The following is a 22,472-nucleotide window of genomic DNA, read 5'->3' on the forward strand; positions in this document are numbered from 1 at the left end:
GTAATGGTATGTTCCCTCCCATGTACCAATGTAGCACCTGTCATTAAATTTTGGGAATGGTCTCTGTTCCCACGGAAACCAGCAAAAATGTCAAAAATTTCCAAAAATTACAAAATGCTCCAAACTTAATAAAACTTTATTTGATTTTTAACTGGCAAGTCAAGATGAGATTTTTGACTTTGAAATTTCCAAAATGGCCACCGTTGCCATGGAAACTGCAAAAATGTCAAAAAATTTTAAATGATAAAAAATGCTCTAAATGTTCTAAAAATTTACAGAACCATGTATAGCCATGCATATATAAGCATCCCGGTTTAAAATTTTTGAAATGGCTGCCACTTAGTGGCAATGGGGGAAGGGTGACATCCGCTATTGCTTGCAATGGCAAATCTAGTTATTATGGCACCCTCAACGGAGTTGGGGTGACATATTGTTATTCTACGTTTCTTTTTTTCTTATTATTTTTCTTATTTTTAGCTCACCTGGCCCGAAGGGCCAAGTGAGCTTTTCTCATCACTTGGCGTTCGTCGTCCGTCGGTGTCGTCGTCGTCGTCGTCCGTCGTCATTAGCTTTTTACAAAAATCTTCTCCCCTGAAACCACTGGGCCAAATTTAACCAAACTTGGCCACAATCATCATTAGGGTATCTAGTTTAAAATATGTGTCCTATGACCCCGCCAACCAACCAGGATGGCCGCCATGGCTAAAACTAGAACATAGGGGTTAAATGTAGATTTTGGCTTATATCTCTGAAATCTGACAGGGTAAAACTAATTATCAGGTCAAGATCTATCTGCCCTGAAATTTTCAGACAAATCTGACAACCTGTTGTTGGGTTGCTGCCCCTGAATTGGTAATTTTAAGGAAATTTTGCAGTTTTTGGTTATTATCTTGAATATTATTATAGATAGAGATAAACTGTAAACAGCAATAATGTTCAGCAAAGTAATTTCTACAAATAAGTTGTCATTACCAAAATTGTCAGTCGACCCCTTTAGGAGTTATTGCCCTTATTAGTCAATTTTTAACAATTTTTTGTAAATTTTTGTAATCTTTTACAAAAATCTTCTTCTCTGAAACTACTGAGACAAATTTAACCATACTTGGCCATAATTATTATTAGAGTATCTAGTTTAAAAAATGTGTCCGATGACCCCCGCCTTCCAACCATCATGGCCGACTTGGTTAAAAATAGAACATAGGGGTCAAATGCAGTTTTTTGGTTTATATCTCTGAAACTAAAGCATTTAGAGCAAATCTGACAGGTGGCAAAAATGTTCATCAGATTTAGATTTATCTGCCCTGAAATTTTCAGACGAATCCGACAACTCGTTGTTGGGTTGCTGCACCTGAGTTAGAAATTTTTTACAAAAATTTTGCAGTTTTTTGTTATTATCTTAGATATCATTATAATATCTAATATATAATACTATAAATTATGATTTTAACCTTATTTTACATGATTTCCAAAGCATCAGTAAATACAGGTGACCGACACAGGCTCTTGAGAGCCTCTAGTTATTATTCTTCCACTTTTTTTGTCCAGCTGATATCTTGGAATTGTATGAACTAATGGTCATGGAACTATATCATAATGTTACCCAGCATGAGCAGATTTGCAAACAGGGTATGGCATATTCAAGATGGCAGCCGTTGTCATGGAAACTGACAAAATAAGAAAAAATTTCAAAATTCTAAATCTTTCATTATAAGACCTAAGTGGATGAAACTTTATGGAAGTGTTACCTGATATGCCCAGATGTGCATGCAAAATTAAGAAGTTCCAAAATGGCTGCCATTGTCATGGAAACAGGGCGAAAGTTTAACATTGACCCTATGGGAAAACACGTTAAAGCTGCATTTCTTACAAGAATATTGGATCAAATCAAATAAAACTTTATTGATATGTAACATGGCATGTCCGAAAGTGGCACCTGTCTTTTGAATTTTGGAAATGGTAACCGTTACCATAGAAACAGCAAAAAATTTAAAATTTTTAAAAAGCTCCAAAATTTATGAATTTTAACAATTATGGTAATAGACATCTGTAGATGCGCTCTTTGACTTTAGAATTTTTAAAATGGCTGCCGCTCGCCTGGTAACGGGGGAAGGGTGCCATCCGTTATTGCTAGCAATTACAAATCTAGTTATGGCACCCTCAAACGAGTTGGGGTGACGTATTGTTATTCTACGTTTCTTTTTTTCTTATTTTTCTTCCACACATTTTGTCCGCGCGAGTTCTTGGAATCCAATGGACCAATGTTGATGGAACTCTACTATAATGAGGACCCCCATGTAAAGTTGTGCACCTTGCTATGGAATGGTAAAAAATGGCCGCCGTTTCCATGGAAACAACAAAAATGCGAAAAAAATCAAAGTGTTCTAAACTGGAAGAAACTCCACAGGAATGGTAACTGGCATGTGCTGATTTGCAGTTTGACTTCGGAATTTTCAAAATGGCTGCCGTTACCATGCAAACAGCTAAAAATTCAAAAATTCTAACTCTTTCGTTATGAAACCCAACTGGATGAAACTTTATGAAAATGTTACCCAGTATGCTAAGATGTCAAGACAATATTTGGATAGTCCAAAATGGGCGCCGTTGTCATGGAAACTGGGGGCAAGTTTTACATTGACCCTATAGGAAAATGCATAAAATCAGCATTTTCTTAAAGAGTATTTGACCAAAGTCAATAAAACTGTATTGATATATAACATGACATGTGGCAATGAGATGTCTGCTTTTCGAATTTTGGAAACAGCAAAAAGTTCAAAATTTCAAAAAAAATCAAAATGCTGCAAACTGGAAGAAACTCCACAGAAATGGTAACTGGCATGGGCAGAGTTGCATTTTGAAGTTGGAATTTTCAAAATGGCCGCCGTTACCATGGAAACAACAAAAATGTCCAAAATTTCAAAATGCTCCAAACTTAATGAAACTTTACAAAAATGATAATTTGCATGTGTAGATGCACTCTTTGACTTTGGAATTTTCTAAATGGATGTCGCTCGCCTGGCAATGGGGGAAGGGTGCCATCCTCTATTGCTTGCAATGGCAAATCTAGTTATTATTATTATTATTATTATTATTCCACCTTTTTTGTCCGCCCGTTTTCTCATAGATTAATAGACCAATTCTATTGAATGGGTACCACAATGAGGACCATCAACTCTAGTTATGCACGACACGTTTGGAATTTTTTAAATGGCTGCCGTTACCATGGAAACGGGACAAATGTGAAAAAATCCAGTTTTTGGTTTTGATGAATTATTTTGATATGCTTAAACTTAGAATCATTATATTTTAATACCATGTAAGTGCCCACTATATACTGGCGTTGGATGATTTTGGCAATCATTGGAACTACTATGTTGCCATGGAAACTACACCAAAAATTTCAAAAATATCAAAATGCTCCAAACTTAATGAAACTTCACAGTAACAATGAGCAACATCGGAAGATGTGGCATTTGAAGTTAGAATTTCCAAAATGGCTGCTGTAACATTGGAAACAATGCAAAAATGTCAAAATGCTCCAAAAACTTCAGGGTTTGGTGAATAATTTTGGTATGCTTTAACTTAAAATCATCAAATTATTATTCAATATAGTTGTCCATTATATACAGGTTTTGAATGATTTTGACAATCATTGGAACTACTATGTTACCATGGATACAGGAGCAAAAATTAAAAAAATTTCAGAATGCTTCAAACTTAATGAAACTTCACAATAATGTTGACTGTCATGTGTGGAAGCGGCAATTGCCGTTGGAATTTCCAAAATGGCTGCCGTTACCATGGAAACAAGGCAAAAAAGAAAAAAATATGCGTAAAATTTGTAAATCCGCTAAATGTTCTAAAAAATTACAGAAAGATATAAAGCAATCAGTATATATGTGCTTTCACTGTTTAAAATTTTTAAACTGGCTGCAATGTAGTGGCAATGGGGGAAGGGTGACATCCGCTATTGCTTGCAATGGCAAATCTAGTTATTTTTATTATTCTTCCACACATTTTGTCCACGCTGTTTCTCAGAATTAAGTGATCCAATGTTAATGGAACTATACTATAATGAGGATCCCCATCTAAAGTTGTGCATCTGACTCTGGAATGTTTTAAAATGGCCGCCGTTTCCATGGAAACTGCAAAAATGTGAAATATTTTCAAAATTCTAAATCTTTCATTATAAGACCTAGCTGGATTAAACTTTATGGAAATGTTCCTTGGTATGCCTAGATGTTTAGACAATATTAGGAAATTCCAAAATGGCCGCCATTGTCATGGAAACAGAGCGAAAGTTTAACATTGGGCCTATGGGAAAATACATTTAAGCTTCATTTTCTTGTAGAATATTGAATCAAACCAAATACAAATATATGGATATGTAATATGGCATGTGCCAATGTGGCATCTGTCTTTGGAATTTTTGGAAATGGTCACCATTACTATGGAAACAACAAAAATTTCAAAAATTTTAAAATGCTCCAAACTTTCTGAAAATTTACAGTCATGTTAACAGGCATGTGTAGATGCATAGTTTGACTTTGGAAATTTCAAAATGGCTGCCGTAACCCTGGCAATGGGGGAACGAGGGTGCCATCCGTTATAGCTAACAATTACAAATCTAGTTATGTCACCCGATCGACAATGTCGGGTGACATATTGCTTTTCCTCCGTTTCTTTATTATTATGGCACCCTCAACGGAGTTTGGGTGACATATTGTTATTCTACGTTTCTTTTTTTCTTATTATTTTTATTATGGCACCCTCAACAGAGTTGGGGTGACGTATTGTTATTCTACGTTTCTTTATTTTCTTATTTTTCTTCCACACATTTTGTCCGCGCGAGTTCTTGGAATCCAATGGACCAATGTTGATGGAACTCTACTATAATGAGGACCCCCATGTAAAGTTGTGCACCTTACTATGGAATGGTAAAAAATGGCCGCCGTTTCCATGGAAACAGCAAAAATGCGAAAAAAATCAAAGTGTTCCAAACTGGAAGAAACTCCACAAGAATGTTAACTTGCAAAAATGTCCAAAATATCCAAAATAATCAAAATGCTGCAAACTGGATGAAACTTTACAGAAATGGTAACTGGCATAAGCAGAGTTGCATATTGAAGTTAGAATTTTCAAAATGGCCGCCGTAACCATGGAAACAGCAAAAATGTCCAAAATTTCAAAATGCTCCAAACTTAATGAAACTTTCCAAAAATGATAATTTGCATGTGTAGATGCACTCTTTGACTTTGGAATTTTCTAAATAGATGCCGCTCGCCTGGCAATGGGGGAAGGGTGCTATCCGCTATTGCTTGCAATGGCAAATCTAGTTATTTTTATTATTCTTCCACTTTTTTTGTCCAGCTGATAACTTGGAATTGTATGAACCAATGGTCATGGAACTATATCATAATGTTATCCATTATGTGCAGATTGGAAAACAGGGTATGACATATTCAAGATGGCGGCCGTTGTCATGGAAACTGACAAAATGTGAAAAAATTTCAAAATTCTATATCTTTCATTATAAGACCCAACTGGATGAAACTTCATGGAAGTGTTACCTGATATGCCCAGATGCCATGGAATTTTAAGAAGTTCCAAAATGGCTGCCATTGTCATGGAAACAGGGCGAAAGTTTAACATTGACCCTATGGGAAAACACGTTAAAGCTGCATTTCTTACAAAAATATTGGATCAAAGCTAATAAAACTTTATGGATATGTAATATGGCAAACCGAAAGTGGCACCTGTCTTTGGAATTTTGGAAATGGTAACCGCTACCATAGAAACAGCAAAAAATTTTTAATTTTTAAAATGCTCCAAAATTTATGAATTTTAACAACTATGTTAATAGACACCTGAAGATGCGCTCTTTGACTTTAGAATTTTCAAAATGGCTGCCGCTCGCCTGGCAATGGGGGAAGGGTGCCATCCGTTATTGCTAGCAATTACAAATCTAGTTATTATGTCACCCGTACGACAATGTCGGGTGACATATTGCTATTCCTCCGTTTCTTTATTATTATTATTATTTTTCTTCCACCTAATTTTGTCCGCCAGTTTTCTCAGAGCCAAATGAACCAATCTAAATGATGGTGCAATATAACAAGGAACCGTGACTTTCGAGTTGCAGTGCTACTTTGGAACAAAAAAAATGGCTGCCGTTACAATGGAAACAGAAAAAATGTGAAAAAAAAATCACAATTGCAAATCCATTTAATCTTTCATTATAAGACCCAACTGGATGAAACTTGATGGGAATGTAACCTGGTATGCCAAGATGTGTTGACCGTATTTAGAAATTCCAAAATGGCTGCCATTACCATGGAAACTGGAGAAACATTTACCATTAGACCCTATGGGAAATTCTTAAAAGTAGCATTTACTTACTTAGAATGGTAGGTCAAATTCCATGATTCTTTCATGGTATATTCCTGGTCATCTGTCAAAGTGATTCATGTCTTTAAAATTTTGGAATCGGTCACTGTTACCATGGAAACAGCACAAATTCAAAAATATCCAAAAATTTCAAAATGCTCCAAATTTGATGAAACTTCACAGAAATGTCAATTGGGATGTGCAGAGTTGCTATTTGTCTTAGGAATTTTAAATGGCCGCCGTTGCCATGGAAACAGCAAAAAAAACTTAACTGACTATGCAGTATGGGCTTTGCTCATTGTTGAAGGCCGTATGGTGACCTATAGTTGTTAATTTCTATGTCATTTGGTCTCTTGTGGAGAGTTGTCTCATTGGCAATCATACCACATCTTCTTTTTTATATATAAAACACCACGAAAATTTGAGGCAAAATTCCGTAATCAAGAGTATGTGCATACGATCAAATACAAATCTGTACTGCAAAACATCTTCTAGAATATGCTAGAAGGAAAACAATTTATAATTTAACGTGCTTCTATTCTATACAATACAAAAATCGTGCTGTGAAGAGAACATCGTCACCGAGAGAGAGATAGAAACACTAAGAGTACATAGTATTGACATTTCTCTACATGCATTACAGTACACATCCGTGAATTACACACCTGCTTAAATAAACACATTAGCTAAAATCAATCGATGAACGTGTCATTTAATTGTACAAGATAAGATGCATGTATCGTGTGATACGCGAGCTATTGAAGAACCAAATGAACAGTTAGTATGCCGCTCCGTCAATATATACACATGTTGTCTGTCCAAGGTCTCCTCTAAAAAGAATATTAATGTGCTAAATCCTAGATAATAACAGTCCGAGATAATATACTTGCACATCACGTGACGCCACGTTCTTCCTCGCGCGTGGGTCTAATTTTAGATTCTAAAGAATTCCCAAACTATGTATAGAACTCAAACTTATTCTACGGGTAGAGAAAAAAGGGGGGATCAAAGACATGCCAATTCCAGCATGTATAATAGATGTGTCATTTGACTTTGGTAAACTCAAAATGGTTGCTGCTACTGTGACAATGTCCAGTACAGGGTGACATCCTCCGCTATTGCTTGCAATAGCAAATCTAGTTATGGCACCCTCAACGGAGTTGGGGTGACATATTGTTATTCTACGTTTCTTTTTTTTTTATTAGTATGGCACCCTCAACGGAGTTGGGGTGACATACTGTTATTCTACGTTTCTTGTTAAGGTCTTTCCACTCCGTTAGGAAAGACCTTATTGTTAAGGTCTTTCCACTCCGTTAGGAAAGACCTTATTGTTTTTCTAATGTTTTTTTTTTTTTCTTTTTTTTTTTTTTTTTCTTTTTCTTTTTTTTTTTTTTTTTTTTTTTCTTTTTTTTCTTCCAACATTTTTTTGGGAATGCCCTCCCCCCGTTTCTGTTGAAGTTATCAAGACCAAATATTGACCATCGATAGACCTCATCTTGAAGTATGACCACATGACCCTGTTAAGGATTTCATCATCCCCTGTAGAAGTTATCTCCCTTTGATTGGATTTTTTCGACATGGCCCCCCCTCGTTGTTTTTAAAGATATCATGACCTTATTTAGACAATAGGTAGATCTCATCATGATGTACTACCATATGAGGCTGCATAGGATTTCATTATCCCCTATGCGAGTTATATCCCCTTGAAGCAATTTCTTTCCCTTGCATTTTCTCAAAAAGTATTAGGGATAGAATCGATTTGAAAACAGCAACATGTACAGGAACAGATGGCAATATAAATGAACATATAAAATAATTTTGTTATTGACCCTTATAAGGAGTTATTTCTCTTGAAAAAATATACACAATTTTTGAAAAATCGTATTTCGAGAACCGGAAGTCGTAGAGACTTGGGACCTACACCAATAATCTTAAGTTCATGTGACCTTCAATTTGCATCCAAGGTCAAAGGTCACCGAGTGCAAAAAAAAATTACGCTGCAAATTCAAGCTTGCATATTAAGAAAACGATAAGAGTTTGCTGCATACATACTGTGTATAAAATGTTCCTCTCGACGAGCTCTACATTTTATACATTAAGCTCAAAAATGTCCGACCGTCTGTTCAAAAGTTACATTAACATAATTCTAAAAACTATAGTAACATATGTATATCTTTTAAAAGGTAACAGATATCAACCTTCTATAAACTGGAAAGATGATCAGTAGTTCAAGACCTTCAATTTGAGGTCAATTTCAGGTCATGATGAAATTTAATCTTGACCTTCAGAGTGTACCATGACCTTGACCTTGTGACATTTGAAAGGTCAAGTGGTCCTGAGTTGAATGGTGGTAGTCCCATGTCTCTACGACTTCCGGTTCTCAAGTTTGATATTGCATCATATATTTGATAATTCATTGTGACCTTGATGAACTTTGGAATTGTCCAAATTTTTTTTAAAAATGTTGTCCTTTTACTGCAGAGCATTTTTCTTTTAACAGATTTGAGATATCTGTTGTCATTTAAGAGATAATGCAGTTTGAAATTTTGCGAGCGGAGGCATGTATTTCTGATTTAACAACAGTTTACCACCTGAAATTTTCAGAAATTAAAGAGTTCATCATGGTTATATGTTTGATTAAATACCAAAAACATTCAATGAAAAAAAAACCCATAAAATTAAATTTATATTTTTTATGTTTTGCATTTACTTTGTAAGTTTCATAATTTCTATTTATACAATTGATATTGCATCATTTTTGGCACTTTGCCAAATGAGGTCATTTGATATATCAAATTGAAGGTCTTAACGAGCTCTACTCAAAAATGAAAATGTTAAACCCCTTTTTTATCCGAGGGGGAAGGGTGGGGTCATTTAGTGCAAAAAATTGAAACTTCTCAGATGGTTAGGTTGTCGCATATCAAATGAAAGTCCATGAAGCGTACATTTCAAATATCAAATTGACGTCCCCTAAAAATGAGTTGGGTGGGGTCATTGAGTGCAAAAAATAAAATTTTCTTTTAAGGTAAGGTTGTTGTATATCAAATGAAAGGTCGTAACGTGTACATTTCAAATATCAGATTCCTGTCCTCAAAAAATGAGTTGGATGGGGTTATTAAGTGCTAAAATCAAACTTTCTAGAACATGGCGTTGTCGCATATCAAATGAAAGATCATCAAGTCTACATTACATATATCATACTTCCGATCTCGAAAATTAAGGCGGATGGGGTCATTAAGTGTAAAATGCGAAAAGTTTCAGAAGGTATGCTTGTCGTATATCAAATGAAAGGTCGTACAAAGTACATTACGAAAACATCACTTTAACAGGAAAGACCTTTCAATTGTTTTACAAACAATTGAGATACTAGTTTTTCTAATGTTTTTTCTTTTTTTTTTTTTTTCTTTTTTTTCTTCCAACATTTTTTTGGGAATGCCCTCCCCACGTTTCTGTTGAAGTTATCAGGACTAAATATGGACCATCGATAGACCTCATCATGAAGTATTACCAGATGACCCTGTTAAGGATTTCATCATCCTCTATAGAAGTTATCTCACTTTTATTGGATTTTTTCGACATGGCCCCTACTCGTTGTTTTATGAGTTATCATGACCTTATTTGTACAATAGGTAGATCTCATCATGATGTACTACCATATGAGGCTGCATAGGATTTCATCATCCCCTATGCGAGTTATATCCCCTTGCAGCAATTTCTTTTTTTCGCATTTTTCTCAAAAAGTATTAGGGATAGAATCGATTTGAAAACGGCAACATGTACAAGAACAGATGGCAATGTTAATAAACATATAAAATAATTTTGTTATTGACCCTTATAAGGAGTTATTTCTCTTAAAAAAATATACACAATTTTTGAAAAATTCTATTTCGAGAACCGGAAGTCGTAGAGACTTGGGACCTACACTAATAATCCTAAGTTCTTGTGACCTTCAATTTGCACTCAAGGTCAAAGGTCACAGAGTGCAAATAAAATTACGCTGCAATTTCAAGCTTGCATATTAAGAAAACAATAAGAGTTTGCTGCATACATACTGTGTATAAAATGTTCCTCTGGACGTGCTCTACATTTTATACATTAAGTTCAAAAATGTCCGACCGTCTGTTCAAAAGTTACATTAACATAATTCTTAAAACTATAGTAACATATGTATATCTTTTTAAAAGGTAACAGATATCAACCTACTATAAACTGCAAAGATGATCAGTAATCCAAGACCTTCAATTTGAGGTCAATGTCAGGTCATGATGAAATTTAACCTTCACCTTCAGACTGCTATCACCTTGACATTGTGACAATTGAAAGGCCAAGTGGTCCTGAGTTGAATGGTGGTAGTCCCATGTCTCTACGACTTCCGGTTCTCAAGTTTGATATTGCATCATATATTTGATAATTCATTGTGACCTTGATGAACTATGGAATTGTCCCAAATTTTTGTATACAATGTTGCTCTTTAACTGCAGATCATTTATCATTTAACAGATTTGAGATATCTGTTGTCGTTTAAGAGATAATGCAGTTTGAAATTTTTCGAGCGGAGGCATGTATTTCTGAATCAACAACAGTTTACCACCTGATATTTTTAGAAATTAAAGAATTCAACATGGTTATATATTTGACTAAATACCAAAAACATTCAATGAAAAAAACCCCCAAAAAATCAATTTGAAATTTTCATGTTTTGCATTTACTTTGTAAGTTTCATAAGTTCTATTTATATAATTTATATTGCATCATTTTTGGCACTTTGCCAAATTGGGTCATTTGATATATCAAATTGAAGGTCTTAACGAGCTCTACTCAAAAATGAAAATGTAAAACCCCTTTTTCATCCCAGGGGGAAGGGTGGGGTCATTTAGTGCAAAAAATTCAAACTTCTCAGATGGTTAGGTTGTCGCATATCAAATGAAAGTCCATAAAGCGTACATTTCAATATCAAATTGACGTCCCAAAAAAGGGGTTGGGTGGGGTCATTGAGTGCAAAAAATAAAATTTTCTTTTAAGGTATTACTAAGGTTGTTGTATTTCAAATGAAAGGTCGTAAGATGTACATTTAAAATATCAGATTCCTGTCCTCAAAAAATGAGTTGGATGGGGTTATTAAGTGCAAAAATCAAACTTTCTAGAACATGGCGTTGTCGCATATCAAATGAAAGATCATCAAGTCTACATTACATATATCATACTTCCGATCTTGAAAATTAAGGTGGATTGGGTCATTAAGTGTAAAAAGCGAAAAGTTTTAGAAGGTATGCTTGTCGTATATCAAATGAAAGGTCGTACAAAGTACATTACGAAAACATAACTTTAACAGGAAAGACCTTTCAATTGTTTTACAAACAATTGAGATACTAGTTTTTCTTATTTTTCTTCCACACATTTTGTCCGCGCGAGTTCTTGGAATCCAATGGACCAATGTTGATGGAACTCTACTATAATGAGGACCCCCATGTAAAGTTGTGCACCTTGCTATGGAATGGTAAAAAATGGCCGCCGTTTCCATGGAAACAGCAAAAACAGTCCAAAATTTCAAAAAAAATCAAAATGCTGCAAACTGGATGAAACTTTACAGAAATGGTAACTGGAATAGGCAGAGTTGCATTTGCAGCTGGAATTTTCAAAATGGCCGTCGTAACCATAGAAACAGCCAAAATGTCAAAAATTTCAAAATGCTCCAAACTTAATGAGGACCCCCATATAAAGTCGTGCACCTTGCTATGGAATGGTAAAAAATGGCCACCGTTTCCATGGAAACTACACAAACGTGAAAAAATCCAGTTTTTGGTTTTGGTGAATTATTACGATATGCTTAATTTTAGAATCATTATATTTTAATACAATGTAGGTGCTCACTATATACTGGTTTTGGTATGATTTTGGCAACCATTGGAACTACTATGTTGGCATGGAAACTACACCAAAAATTTCAAAAATATCAAAATGCTTCATATTTAATGAAATTTCATAGTAACGATGAGCAACATTGGTAGATGTAAAATTTGGCGTTGGAATTTCGAAAATGTCTGCCGTTACCATGGAAACAATGCAAAAAGGTCAAAATGCTCCAAAAACTTAAGGGTTTGGTGAATAATATGGGTATGCTATAACTTGAAATCATCAAATTTTTATACAATGTAGTTGTCCACTATATACAGGATTTGGATGATTTTCACAATCATTAAAACTACTATGTTACCATGGATACAGCAGCAAAATTTTCAAAATTTTCAGAAAGCTTCAAACTTAATGAAACTTCACAATAATGTTGACTGGCTAGTGTAAAAGTGGTAATTGGTGTTGGAATTTCTAAAATGGCTGCCGTTGTCATAGAAACTGGGGGCAAGTTTAACATTGACCCTATGGGAAAATGCATAAAATCAGCAATTTCTTAAAGAGTATTTCACCAAAGTGAATGAAACTGTATTGATATATAACATGACACGTGGCAATGAGATGTCTGCTTTTAGGATTTTGGAATTGTCCACTGTAACCATGGATACAGCAAAAATGTCCAAAGTTTCAAAAAATTCAAAGTGTTCCAAACTGGAAGAAACTCCACAGGAATGGTAACTGGCATGTGCTGATTTGCAGTTTGACTTCGAAATTTTCAAAATGGCTGCCGTTACCATGGAAACAGCTAAAATATCAAAAAAACTCTTTCGTTATAAGACCCAACTGGATGAAACTTAATGAAAATGTTACCCAGTATGCTAAGATGTCAAGACAATATTTGGATAGTCCAAAATGGCCGCCGTTTTCATGGAAACTTGGGTGCAGGTTTTACATTGACCCTATGGGAAAATGCATAAAATCAGCATTTTCTTAAAGAGTATTTCACCAAAGTCAATGAAACTGTATTGATATATAACATGACATGTGGCAATGAGATGTCTGCTTCTAGAATTTTGGAATTATCCACTGTAACCATGGAAACAGCAAAAATATCCAAAATTTCCAAAAAAATCAAAATGCTGCAAACTGGATGAAACTTTACAGGAATGGTAACTGGCATGGGCAAAGTTGCGTTTTGAAGTTGGAATTTTTTAAATGGCCGCCGTAACCATGGAAACAGCAAAAATGTCCAAAATTTCAAAATGCTCCAAACTTAATGAAACTTTACAAAAATGATAATTTGCATGTGTAGATGCACTCTTTGACTTTGGAATTTTCTAAATGGATGCCGCTCGCCTGGCAATGGGGGAAGGGTGCCATCCGCTATTGCTTGCAATGGCAAATCTAGTTATTTTTATTATTTTTCTTCCACACATTTTGTCCGCGCGAGTTCTTGGAATCCAATGGACCAATGTTGATGGAACTCTACTATAATGAGGACCCCCATGTAAAGTTGTGCACCTTGCTATGGAATGGTAAAAAATGGCCGCCGTTTCCATGGAAACAGCAAAAATGCGAAAAAAATCACAAAGTGTTCCAAACTGGAAGAAACTCCACAAGAGTGGTAACTGGCATGTGCAGCTTGACTTCGGAATTTTCAAAATGGCTGCCGTTACCATGGAAACAGCTAAAATATCAAAAATTCTAACTCTTTCGTTATAAGACCCCACTGGATGAAACTTTATGAGAATGTTACCCAGTATGCTAAGATGTCAAGACAATATTTGGATAGTCCAAAATGGGCGCCGTTGTCATGGAAACTGGGGGCAAGTTTTACATTGACCCTATAGGAAAATGCATAAAATCAGCATTTTCTTAAAGAGTATTTGACCAAAGTCAATGAAACTGTATTGATATATAACATGACATATGGCAATGAGATATCTGCTTTTAGAATTTTGGAATTATCCACTGTCACCATGGAAACAGCAAAAATGTTCAAAATTTCAAAAAAAATCAAAATGCTGCAAACTGGATGAAACTTAACAGAAATGGTAACTGGCATGGGCAGAGTTGCATTTTGAAGTTGGAATTTTCAAAATGGCTGCCGTAACCATGGAAACAGCAAAAAAGTTCAAAATTTCAAAATGCTCCAAACTTAATTAAACTTTACAAAAATGATAATTTGCATGTGTAGATGCACTCTTTGACTTTGGAATTTGCTAAATGACTGCCGCTCACCTGGCAATGGGGGAAGGGTGCCATCCGCTATTGCTTGCAATGGCAAATCTAGTTAAGTTTTAGTTTTTAAACGGAGTTTTGGGGACTTTATATTTTTTGTCCCATTTCTTCTTCTTATTATTATTATTATTATGTCTCCCGATCGACAATGTCGGGTGACATATTGCTTTTCCTTCGTTTCTTTTTTATTATTATTATTATTATTATTCTTCCACCTAATTTTGTCCTGCAGTTTTTTTGGAGCTAATGGAACCAATCTTAATGATAGTTAACTATAATGAGGAACACAAAATTTCGGGTTGCAGTAGGTCTTAAGAACATTAAAAATGGCTGCTGATACCATGGAAACGGAACAAATGTGAAAAAATCCAGTTTTTGGTTTTGGTGAATTATTTGGAGATGCTTAAACTTAGAATCATTATATTTTAATACCATGTAGGTGCCCACTATATACTGGTTTTGGATGATTTTGGCAATCATTGGAACTACTATGTTGCCATGGAAACTACATCAAAAATTTCCAAAATATAAAAGTGCTCAAAATTTTTTGAAACTTCGCAGTAACAATGAGCAACATTGGTAGATGTGGAATTTGGCGTTGGAATTTCCAAAATGTCTGCCGTTACCATGGAAACAATGCAAAAATGTCAAAATGCTCCAAAAACTTCAGGGTTTGGTGAATAATTTTGGTATGCTTTAACTTAAAATCATCAAATTTTTATACAATATAGTTGTCCATTATATACAGGTTTTGAATGATTTTGACAATCATTGGAACTTCTATGTTACCATGGATACAGGAGCAAAAATTTCAAAAATTTCAGAATGCTTCAAACTTAATGAAACTTCACAATAATGTTGACTGTCATGTGTGGAAGCAACGATTGGCGTTGTAATTTCCAAAATGGCTGCTGTTACCATGGAAACAAGGCAAAAAAGGAAAAATTATGCGTAAAATTTGTAAATCCACTAAATGTTCTAAAAAATTACAGAAAGATGTAAAGCCATCAGTATATATGTGCATTCACTGTTTAAAATTTTAAAACTGGCTGCAATCTAGTGACAATCGGGAAAGGGTGACATCCGCTATTGCTTGCAATGGCAAATCTAGTTATTATTATTCTTCCTAACCCTAATTTGTCCGACCATTTTCTTCCAAGCCTTAAATGATGGAAACTTTATATTTGGTATGATGTTGGGGTAGTAACCCTAGGGGTGCATTCACTATTTTTTATTTCAAATGAGGGTCAACTTGGCACTATTTGGGGGCCGGAACATGGTCGGGGTCATTTTTCGACTATTGATTCGCTACTGGTAGAACCTTTAAGTTTTGTGTAATACAAGAGACTGATGTCCAGGTGTCCATTCCACATTTTTTATTTCAGCCCGGGGTCATCTTGGCATTATTTTAGGGGGTCAATTTTCATGGAACATTCTAGAACAATAGTCATGTGATTAGTAATGTGATAGTGTTGAATTATTCCTATGTGCTTTTTATGTTATATAATGATAGATTATTACAGGTAGCACCATATATAGCTGTAATTCAACTATGGAATTTTTAAAATGGCCGCCGTAACCATGGAAACTGCAAAAATGTGATTTTTTTTTAAAATGCTTCAAATTCAATGAAATTTTTCAGAGATGTTAACGAGTGTATGTAGATTTGGAATTTGACTTTGGAATTTCCAAAATGGCCGCCGTTTCCATAGAAACAACAAAAATGCGAAAAATCTTGATTTGGTCCAATCTTTATGAAACTTGACAGTAATGTGACCTGTCATGTGTAAATGTGCCATCTGACTTTGGAATTTTCAAAATGGCTGCCGTTACCATGGAAACTGCAAAAATGTCAAAACATTCAAAATGCTTCAAACTTAATGAAACTTTACACAAATGTTGACTGCTTATGTAGATGTGGCATTTGACTTTGGAATTTCTAAAATGGCCACCGTAACCATGGAAACACGAATGCCTAAATTTGAAAATTGGTCCAATTTTTATGAAACTTGTAAGTAATGTGACCAGTCACGTGTAGATGTGATATCCGACTTTGAAATTTCAAAATGGCTGCCTGTACCATGGAAACAGTAGAACAATGGTTGGGGGCCGTTTTGGCGACTTTTGTGTTAGCATCCTAACACAGGATTACTTGTTATTATTATTATTATTCCACACAATTTGTCCACACTTTTTCTTGGAATCGTATGGACCAATTGTAATTGAACTATACCATAATGTTAATAACCATTGGCAGAAGTGCAGTCGAGGTTGGCACTTCCAAGATGGCCACTGTTACCATGGAAACAGTAAAAGAGTGAAAAAATGAAATGTTAGTTTTTGGTGAATAATTTGAATATGCCTAAGCATTAAATCATCATATTTTTATACAATGTAGCTGTCCTCTATATACATGTTCTGGATGATTTTGAGATTCATTGGATGATTTTGAGATTCATTGGAACTACGATGTTGCCATGGAAACTGATCAAAAATATCAAAAATTATTCTTATTCTTCCAACTTTTTTGTCCGGCAGTTTTTTTGGAGCCAGTGGTACCAATCTTTATGATTGTTTACTATAATGAGGAACCCTGACTTTCGAGTTGCAGTGCAACTTTGGAACTAAAAAATGGCTACCATCACCATGGAAACTGAAAAAAAGGTGAAAAAAATAAAATTTTGGAGTTTGGTAAAAAATTTGCTTAAACTTAAAATCATTAAGTTTTTATAATAATGTAGTTGTCCACTATATACAGGTTTTGAAAATCATTGGATTTACTATGTTGCCATGGAAACTATACCAAAAATTTCAAAAATTTCAAAATGCTCCAAACTTAATGAAACTTCACAGTGACGATGAGCCGCATTTGTTGATGTGTGGCATTTGGCTTTGGAATTTTCAAAATGGCTGCCGTTACCATGGAAACAATGCAAAAATGGTCCAAATGCTCAAAAAACCTTAAAGTAGCATTTCCTCTCCTAAAATGGTAGGTCAAATCCATTGAAACTTTGATGGTATGTTCCCTCCCATGTACCAATGTGGCATCTGTAATTAAAAATTTTGGAATGATCTCTGTTACCATGGAAACCAGAAAAAATGTCAAAAATTTCAAAATGCTCCAAACTTAATGAAACTTATTATGATTGTTAACTGGCAAGTATAGATGAGACTTTTGACTTCAGAATTTTCAAAATGGCCACCGTTACCATGGAAATTGCAAAAATGTCAAAAATTTCAAAATGCTCCAAACTTAATGAAACTAAATATGATTGTTAACTGGCAAGTATAGATGAGACTTTTGACTTTAGAATTTCGAAAATGGCTGCCGTTGCCATGGAAACGGCTGAAATGTGAAAAATTCCAAAATGCTCTAAATGTACTGAAAATTTACAGAAAGATGTTCAACAGTGCATATATGTGCATTCACTGTTTAAAATTTTCGAAATGGCTGCCGCTTAGTGTCAATTGGGGGAAGGGTGACATCCGCTATTGCTTTCAATGGCAAATCTAGTTTTTATTATTCTTCCATCACATTTTGTCCACGTTATTTCTCGGAGTTGAATGAACCAATGTTGATGGAACTATACTATAATGAGGACCCCCATGTGAAGTTGTGCATCTGGTTTTGGAATTGTCCAAGATGGCCACCGTTTCCATGGAAATGCAAAAATGTGATTTTTTTCAAAATTCTAAATCTTTCATTATAAGACCTAGATGGATGAAACTTTATGGAAATGTTACCTGGTATGCCCATATGTGCAGACAGTATTTATAAATTCCAAAATGGCCGCCATTGTCATGGAATCAGAGGAAAAGTTTAACATTGACCCTATGGGAAAATACATTTAAGCTTATTTTTCTTAAAGAATGTTACATCAAACTCAATGAAACAGTATGGATATGTAACATGGCATGTGCCAATGTTGCGTCTGCTTTTGGAATTTTGGAAATGACCACCGTTACCATGGAAACAGCAAAAATGTCCAAAAATTAAAAATGCTCCGAACTTCATGAAACTTTACAAAAATGTTAATTGGCATGTGTAGATGCGCTGTTTGACTTTAAAATTTTCAGAATGGCTGCCGTTACCCTGGCAATGGGGGACGAGGGTGCCATCCGTTATTGCTCGCAATTACAAATCTAGTATTGAAATTGATTTTTACTTATGTCGTTTTTGGTTTTATTGCCATGGCGTTTGTCAGTTTATTTTCGACTGATGAGTTTGAATATCCCTTTTCTATCTTCTGCCTTTTTTTACCAATGTGTATGACATGTAGCTTGAAAATTATTTACAAAATTTGTAGGTAGTATAAAACCTTGCTTTTTCTTTAAAGTATCTTAAACTAAACACTACAAGTAAAATACAGAAACATTCCCCGTACACATCTGAAGTACGGCTATTTCTTTTAACCAGGCATTGTCCATTATAATGATGGAAATTCATTTCAATTAGCTACTGCCACATAATATACACTTGAAAAATATGAAATCAGTTTTTGAAAATCAGTTTGGTCTTTCGAGATATTGTGTTCTTAAGTATGACATAGATTCCACCGTAATTTCAAGAGTTTTCTCCCTTCTGTTATGTATTTTATAGAATTTCTATTTCAAATGACCAGACCGATATTAAAAAAAACGATACTAGATTTTTTATTTGTGATCATATTACATTCAAACATGTTTCAATCCCTGCTTGGCTTTTTAAATGACTGTACTTAAAATGTCACAATAACAGTATAACAATCTGGCGTGTGTGTGGGGAAGGAACGGGATGGATGGATGTGTGTGTGTGTGTGTGTGTGTGTGTGTGTGTGTGTGTGTGTGTGTGTGTGTGTGTGCTAGTAACAAGACTTAGTGTAAATAACATGTAATTTGTTAGTAAAAGTGCGTTTTAACTTGGTTAGAATCTTTTTAACTAACTACTGACAGTCAACACACTTTGATATTAGATAACTTTATATGATACGTTTGTTTACTCTCCATTGAACATCATTGTGGGTTTTTCTCAATATTAATAGGCCAGAAAAAATATATCTTTACACTTGACAGCGTTATTTTCCTTACAACATTGTATGATTGTTTTGCGGGAAAATATACGAAACAATCTTGTTCTTTAACTTAATGTCAGAAAATGTGTCAAGCCTCAGTAACCTTTCCAGATTTACTGCAGTTAAGATAGCTATTTTGATTGAACTTTTCAAAGTATTCAAATTAATACCTAAAACGAATTTAGAAGAGACGACGATTTGATATTCTGGGGATATGGGTGTGGAAATGAATATTCTTGCCCGGTAAGAACTGAAAAAAAAGCATTGCACAAAACAGGATGCAAATGAATATTTTGCCCCAACAAATGTTGAAAATAAATGTTCAAGCCCGTGCAAAAAAGATAGCGAAACTCGCAGAAGGTAAATATGATTATTCCGTCGAAAAACATCCTCCTGTCCAATCCCTTTCCCATATCCATAACTCCTCCTCTACCAAGAATGATATAGAATGGTTGTTCCCTAAGAGTTGTTGAGTGAAATAAAAACGCTTTTCCTTGCCAATATTCTGTTTTTCTTTGTGGAGATGCTCCTGATAGACACTATTATTGGGATAAAGGCTAATGTAGCCGATTTATGGTTATTGGATTGTGGATATTTAAATTCGTAAACAAAAAGTCCGGTTGTCATAACTATGATTTTATTACCATATAAATGTATGGACACTGTAGGTTAGTTGACGAATGTTGATAATGACATGTGCATGGGTGAATTATGGTGAGTGCCAGCAGACCTATATGCCGCCCTAAAATCTTAAATTCTGTTGAATTGCCTAGGACGAATGTGGAAAACTGTTTTACATTGAAATAGTAATGTATATACTTCAGGAAGACACAAAACACTAACAATGAAGGATAACTCTGAGGTGAAATACTTGGAAATTACCTGACTAATCTGGTTCTGATAATATGTTGCATTTTGCATTTGATTTTGTTATGTCCAGACTCCCAAGACCAAAATGAAATTTAAAGGATTGAAATAGGATTGAATCACTGAAATTTGAATTTAATGCAAGATAAAAGTATCAATACTTCAGAATATCAGTGAAAATATTTCATAATGATATTGAAAATGCAATGAATGAATTTAGCGTTTGTTTGGTTTTGTAAGTTTCATCCCATTTACACTGTTTAAAATGTGATCGTTTGTAATGGAACTCATCAGAAGGCTTTGCATTTGGTATTTGATTTCATCGTGCTTAAGCTCAAAACTGAAATTTATAGTATTTGATAAAAAATGAAAGTTGATCGAATCTTTTCAAAAACGTATTAACAAAAATACCGAACTCCAAGGTAAATTCAAAAACGGGGAAGTCCATAAAACCTGACACAATCAAACGTTAGATTAGATCAACCGACGGAACGAATGGAAAACAATTGTCATATTCCTGACTTGGTACAGGCATTGCCCGAAGAAAATGGTGGGCTAAAGTTGAATTTATAGCTAGCTAAATAAAACCTCCCTCTTTTATGACAGCTGTTTAAAGTTCCGTTATATTGAACAAATTTGGTGAGCAACCCAAACAGACATAATTGGTTTATGTGACAACAATTGGGATCCAGCAGCCAAAAAGTGTGTAATCATACATCACAGACATACATGTACAACACAATTGACTAAGTATATCAAACAAAAATAAAAATAACAAAGACGCCTTTAGAAAAGTTATTGCAGTTAAGGTACAAATTCTATAAAAATTAAATCACAGGTCGAAAATAAACTGACAACGCCATGCCTAAAAAAGAAAAAGACCAACGGACAAACAGCAGTACACAAAACACAACATAGAAAACTACAGACTGAGCAACACGAACTCCACCAAAACTTGGGGTGATCTCAGCTGCTTCGGAAGGGTAAGCAGATCCTGCTCCACATGTGGCACCCGTCGTGTTGCTCATGTAAACCCGGTGATAAGCCTAATTTGGTAGGTCACTTTCGGGAAAAGGGGACGGGATTGTAGTTACGACAATTGGAACAAATCCGTCGTCATCTGTGAAACGGATATTCCATAACGGTCAACCAACTTGTGATGGCGTCCGTAAAATTAACAAAGGGATTATTTTAAGTAAATAAAAAGATACACAACTTCAGCACCTAGATTCTATAACTCAAGACCATCTTGTATTATTTGTGAAGTAGAATGCCGATAACCTGCTAGAAAATTCTACCTCCAAATTCAACATATTTGAGTTTAATAAAAGTATAAAAAGCAATACTTTTATATCTCAGAATATCACAGAAAATGTTAAGCGTTAGTAAACACAGAAAAACGTGTCTTTGTTATTGTTAAAAGTTTGAATTATTCGGACTTAACTGTAAGATGGATATCAATATTGGTTAAAAATCATATATTTCATAAAAACAATTGTTTTCATTTGTTCACTAAAATAGGGGGCAGCTCCAAGAAGCTTTTCATTGTACCTTTTCCTTTATCAATATGCACATTAAATTATATATGCTTTTATAAACCTTTCTATGCAAGTTCGCATCATCGAAAAAATATACTACAGGACTAACAATCCTCATCTTGCAACAACTCTCCGTAGACAAAAAGAAGACTACTGGATTCGACAATTGGGAACTGCGACACCATATGGTTGCAATGACAAAATTGATGGTATAAGTATTCTATATAGTCCTTCCAGTAGCTCGGTGAATGTGATGAACATTTTCAACTCTACTCCTCGACGTAGACGCAGTCATGGTCATGGTCATTATACATCACCTACTCTCTATGATGTCTCTATTAATGACCTGCTGCCATTTGGACAAAAGCCGTTAGGTATTCATCACATTCGTACGAAGCTTTATTCATTACCCCTTTCAAAACTTCATTCTCTGTACAATTTATGTTACAAACCCTCATTCAAACCAATACAAACGTACAGCTATCATTTCGGATATTGCAAGTCACAGACTTTTCAAACCAGTTCGCATTGGAAAAGATAA

At 34.8% G+C, this 22,472-nt stretch overlaps 1 protein-coding gene and 1 long non-coding RNA gene across 2 annotated transcripts in view; one reads left to right on the forward strand and one right to left on the reverse strand.

The window, feature by feature from the left end:
* LOC127701153 (tyrosine kinase receptor Cad96Ca-like) overlaps positions 1–22,472 on the forward strand; it is a 359,749-nt gene that overhangs the window by 89,946 nt on the left and 247,331 nt on the right. The window lies entirely within an intron of this gene.
* LOC127701218 (uncharacterized) lies at positions 7,672–10,560 on the reverse strand. Its single transcript, XR_007981882.1, has 2 exons — positions 9,998–10,560; positions 7,672–7,997 (listed from the first exon to the last, which is right to left on the reverse strand). It is a non-coding gene; the product is annotated as an uncharacterized LOC127701218 (long non-coding RNA).

Source organism: Mytilus californianus, unplaced genomic scaffold (assembly GCF_021869535.1).
Source record: "Mytilus californianus isolate M0D057914Y unplaced genomic scaffold, xbMytCali1.0.p SCAF_5, whole genome shotgun sequence".
Lineage (NCBI taxonomy): Eukaryota > Metazoa > Mollusca > Bivalvia > Mytilida > Mytilidae > Mytilus > Mytilus californianus.